This window comes from Equus asinus, chromosome 20 (genome assembly GCF_041296235.1).
Source record: "Equus asinus isolate D_3611 breed Donkey chromosome 20, EquAss-T2T_v2, whole genome shotgun sequence".
In the NCBI taxonomy this organism is placed as follows: domain Eukaryota; kingdom Metazoa; phylum Chordata; class Mammalia; order Perissodactyla; family Equidae; genus Equus; species Equus asinus.
This window is the reverse complement of record NC_091809.1, coordinates 37,901,438-37,907,033: the sequence shown is the minus strand read 5'-3', so window position 1 is coordinate 37,907,033 and position 5,596 is coordinate 37,901,438.

The window sequence follows — 5,596 nt, the reverse complement described above, 5'->3', positions numbered from 1 at the left end:
GATAGGACCATGCTCAATACCTAATTATTCTCATAAGTAGACACAATCCTGTAGGCCACTACTAGTGAGTATATACTTTACTTGTTGAGTAAGCAGTTGTTTAGTTACACAGGTGAAGACCTGTGACAATTGCTTAGCTATCTGTTATTGCAACTGGATTTCATTCCAACCTGTCCAATTCCACATTCTTCTCCAATTCCATTCTAGTTTTGCTTTTGTTGCTATATGCTATATTAGGTATAATTCAATCCTATTTGCATCTGAAGTACATGTTGCTGCACCTGCCCTGAGGCACTAGGTTTGCTTGTCAGTATTTCTATAGCGTAAGAGTTAAGGTGTTAGTATCTACCAATACCATCCACATCTTGAGGCAGAAAAACTTCTTGTAAATACCTAGAGAATACAGTAGGTGAATCTCCGAATCCTGAGGAATCTATTGTCATAAATATAAAAGACTTGGCAGGTAAACGCAAAGAGAAAACTTGACTCCTCAGCTAAAGGTACAGAAAAGGAAGCTGAACATAAGTCTGTCACAGAAGACTAGTTATCTGACTCAGGTGCAGGGGTTAAGACACCACAGGTACCACAGGTGTCAGAGGAGTCACTAACTTACTTATTTCTATAAGATTTTGTAAAGATGTATAAGCAGGTCCATCTTCCCTGTTACATGTTCTGTTTCCCTTTCTCTCTCACGTGTAAGATGGGAGTATTATAAGGCGAAGATCCTACTTTATCATGCTCTATTTTCTAGTTCCCTAACTACTGGATCTATTCCTTATATTTGAGCTAGAAGAAAAGAATATTGTTTTATAATAACTTAGTGAAGGATTTGATTTCAATATTCTCTGTTTCTCATTTTTCTGAATTTTTAGAAGGAGGCTTGGTTCAGTTAGCTTTCTTAACTTTAGAATTTTTCTTCTGTTGTTTTCATGAAGTTTTAAAAATGCCACGGTTTGGTGTGTGAGATTTCCTGGCTCAGTTCCCGTCAGTTACATTTATCTGAGCATCCTCTTTCTTTCATCTCTATTGCTCTTGACCTGCTTAATTTTTAATTAACCTCATTGAGATATAACTTAAATACACTGAAACGCAGCCATGTTAAGTATTAGTAATTAAGTTAAGTAATTCAGTGAGTCTTAACAAACGTATATCCCTATGTCACTACCACCAAAACCAAAACATAAAATCTTTCTATGGCTACAGAAAGTTCTCTGGAGTCCTTTTAAAGTAAGACTCATCCCATTCACAGCTCCAGGCAATTACTGATATGTCTTCTGTCAAAGTAGATTATATTTCTATTTAATAGCATTTTGTTTTTTTTAAAAAAGAGCTGCAGTGAGCATTTTGTAGATGTCTTTGTGTGAATATAGTTTTCATTTCTGTTGGTTCAATTCTTAGGAGTGAAATTGCGCAGTTGTATGATGAATATATGTTTGACTTTAAAAGAAATTGTCAAACTGTTGTATATATTTTTATATTTTACAGTTCTATCAGCCATATATGAGCGTTCCAGTTGCTCCACCTTCTTGCCAGCACTTGGTATTTTCAGTCATTTAAATTTTAGCTAAACTAGAAGTGTGTATGTAGTGGTATCTCTGTGATTTTAGTTGACATTTTCCTGATGATTAATGTGGTGGACACACCCAAAGTGACCATCCACAAGTCACACCCTTGTGTAATCTTCTCCCCTTGAGTGTGGGCAGGAACTGTGATGTGCTGCTAGCCAATAGACTTTGGCAAAGGTAATGGGGTAGTCACTCCCTTGAATATGATACATTATACAAAACTCCATCTTAGCTCACTGAAGTGAGAATTTCTCTTGCTGACTTTGAAGAAGTTAGCTGCCATGCTGTGGGAGGAGCTGTGGGAGGACCTGTGAGAGGACCCCGAGGCAAGCAACTGCAAGCTCTTCTAGATGCTGACAGCAGCCCCAAGTCATAGCCAGCAAGAGTGTGGGGACCTCAGTCCTACAACTGCAAGGAACTGAATTCTACTAAAAACCACATGAGCTTAGAAGAGGGCTCTGAGCTCCAGAAAGAAACACAGCCCAGCCAACATTCTAAATTGTGATACCCTGAGCAGAGAACCCAGCTGTGAGTGTTTGGACTCCTAACCCACAATATAGTAAATATATAGTGAATATATGCTGTTTAAGCTACTAGGTTTGTGATAATTTGCTGCACAGCAATGAAAAAACTTGCCTAATACAATTAATAATGCTGAGTATCTTTTCATGGCTATATAGTTTGGACACAAGTCCTTCGTCAGATGGATGTATTGCAAATATTTTCTCCTGGACTACGGCTTATCTTTGTATTTTCTCAATGATGATTTTATTTATTCTCTCTCTGTGTGTGTGTGTGAGGACAACTGGCCTTCTTACCAATCTTCCTCTTTTTTGCTTGAGGAAGATTACCCTGAACTAACATTTGCATCAATCTTCCTCCACTTTGTAGGTGGGATGCTTCCACAGCATGTCTGATCAGTGGAGCAGGTCTATGCCTGGGATCTGAACCCCTGAACTGGGGTTGATGAAGTGGAGTATGTGGGACGTCAACCACTTGGCCCTGGAACCAGCCCCATTAATTGTGATTTTAAAAAATCAGAAGACTTAAATTTTGATGAAGTCAAATTTATAATTTTTTTCTTCTGTGATTTGTGCTTCCGTGTTTTGTCATAGAAATCTTTGCTTATCTAAATGTTGCAAATATTTTCTCCTAAGAGAAGCTCTATAGGATTGGTGCTTGGATTAATGGAGGGTCTGGAGGTGCCCACAGCTGGTGCTTGGACCTCTGAGGTAGAAGCTCATTCTGTTTACTTTTGCAATTTCTATGTACAACACCGTGTCATCTGGAAATAACATCAGCTTTAATTCTTTCTTTCAATATTTAATCCATGTATTATTTTCCTTGTCTTATGTCCAAGGCTAGGACTTTTGGTACAATCTTAAATAGAAAAGATGGAAACCTCCTTGTCTTGTTTCTAATTCCAGGAGAAACTGAGTTAATAATTCACCATTAAGTGGATTTTAATAGACACTCCTTATCAAATTTTAAAAAAGTTCTCTTCTATTCCTATTTGATAAGAATTTTATTATAAATTGATGCTCAACTTTATCATTGTAGCTTTGTTTTCTTCTTCTATATGAATGTGGAGAATTAAATTGATTTTCTCCAATGTTAAACCACCCTTGCATTCCTGAAGTGAATCCACTTGGTTGAAATAGATTATTCTTTTTATATATTGATGAATTTAGTTTGGTAATGTTTGTTTTGGAATTCTTGCATCAAAGTTTTTGAGAGAGACCAGTCTCAAAAATTTTTGTAATATCCTTATCTTGTCAAGTTAAAACCAGACCCATAAAACAAGTTAGGAAGTGTTTTCTTATATTTTGTCCTCTGGAAGAATTTACATAAGACTTTTTCCTTCATGTTTGAGATAATTTACTAGTAAGACATCTGAAGCTGAGATTTTCTTTGCAATAGTGTTATAATTATAGGTCAATTCCATTAGTAGTAGTATTTTTTTCTTTTGACGGTTTTCACAAGTTACATTTTTCAAGAAATTGGCGTATTGTAAAATTGTCAAATTTATCTGTATAGATGGATTGTTATAATATTCTCTTATTTTCTTTCAAATGTCTATTGGAAATGTGGTGATATATTCTCAGGTCTTGTTTCCTCTATTTTTCTTCATCAAAGCTGCTTGTAATTTTCAAGAAACAAATTTAGAGTTTACTGATTTTGTCTTTTGTATATTTGTTTCTGTTCTTATCTTTATCTCCTTCCTTATACTCTCATTAGGTTTCATGTGCTCTTCTTTTTCTAGCTCATGAAGTCAATATTTAGGTAGTTAATTTCCTGCATTATTTCTTTACTATTATACACGTTTTAAGATTATAAATTTTCCTTTTAGTAAAGCTCTAGCTGCTTCCCACAATGTTAATACGTTACATGTTCATAAGCATTCAATTCAAATTATTTCTAGTTTTCATTATGGTTTCTCCTCTAATCTATCAATAACTTAAAGGTTATTTTTATTATAATACAGTAGAGAAGTTTTTTAGTTTTATTTTTCTAATTGATGCATTCCTTAATTCCACAATAGTCAAAGAACATCCTGAATGATTTCAATCTTTTGGAATTTTTACGTCTTGATTCGTTGCCCAGTTTTGGTAAATATTCCATGTGCACTTAAAAAGAACATGTACTATGTCTTTGTTAGATGCGCTATTCCACGTATGTCAACTAGCTCAAGTTTTACTGTCCAGACCATCTAAAGCCTTACTCTTTTTTGGTATATTTGTTCTATCAGCTACTGAGAAGGGTAAAATAAAATCTCCTCTAAAGAAATGTCTCATAATGAGATGAGAAATAATGTTAATTCTTCTATTAGTCCTGCCATTCTTTTGCTTTATATATTCTGACACCATGTTATTAGGTGCATAAACACTATGAATTATATATATAAATTATACACATAAATTTATATGTTTTATACATAATATATAATATATACTCTATTTATATATATAATATATTTATATATATTATATAAATCCTTCCATGATTTTCCTTTTAGTCATACTACCTAAACACATATCTCCAAATACTATCTTATAATTTACAGAATAAAAGATAAAGATAATATTCACAAAATGAACCCACTTGTGAAGCCACCAAACAGATCAAGAAATAAAACATTACCAGAAACCAATTTCATCACTGTTCTCTCCCTTTGCTGAAGTTAGTCAGCACCCTGATTTCTACCATAGATTTGCTTTGAACATTTTATAAATGGTTTTGAACATTTATAAGTGAAATCACACAGTATTCATTCTTTCATGTGTGACTTGTTTAATTCACTATTGTATTCAGTGTAGCAGTACTTCCTCTTCATGACTTCCTTACTAAAAAGGCCAACTTTTCTTTCCAATCCAAAAATTTATCTGTTTCCTTTTGTCAGCCATACCAGTATAATACCAACCACCCTTTGTATCCATTTAATATGCTTCCTCCACATAATTTTTGCATATTATTTCTGAAGTTTGGAAAGATCTTGATAGCCTCTTGGTATTTCCTTTTACTCACTACCAATCAATCAATCTATCGACTAGACCTTTGCAGCATACTAAAGATTAATGTAGTCATGATTGAGATGTATGACTTGCGTCCATACCACAGGTAGAATTTTAATTAAATCAATGACTTTGGGCTATATGTTTGTTTCTGGGTTTTTTTTTTTGTTTTTTTCCAAGCTAACTGTTAAAGGTGTAAATATATTCATCAATATAGATTTGATTTCTATAATGTTTGAAAGATTATATTTGCTAGCTTTTACTATGTTTGGAGTAAAATATATTTCTGTTTACATTATATAAAGGGATTGAGCCTGTTTACATGTGTTTATTGGCCACTTGGATATTCCTTTTTTTGAGGTGATTGTTTAAAACTTTTATTAACATTTCCACTCTTGTCTTATTCTTATTGATTTGTAGTAGTCCTTTATATGCTCTAGATATGAGCCCTTTGTAAGTTATATGTTGCACAGATGCGTTTCACACTCAAAGTGACTCGCATTTCTACTTTTCTTTTTG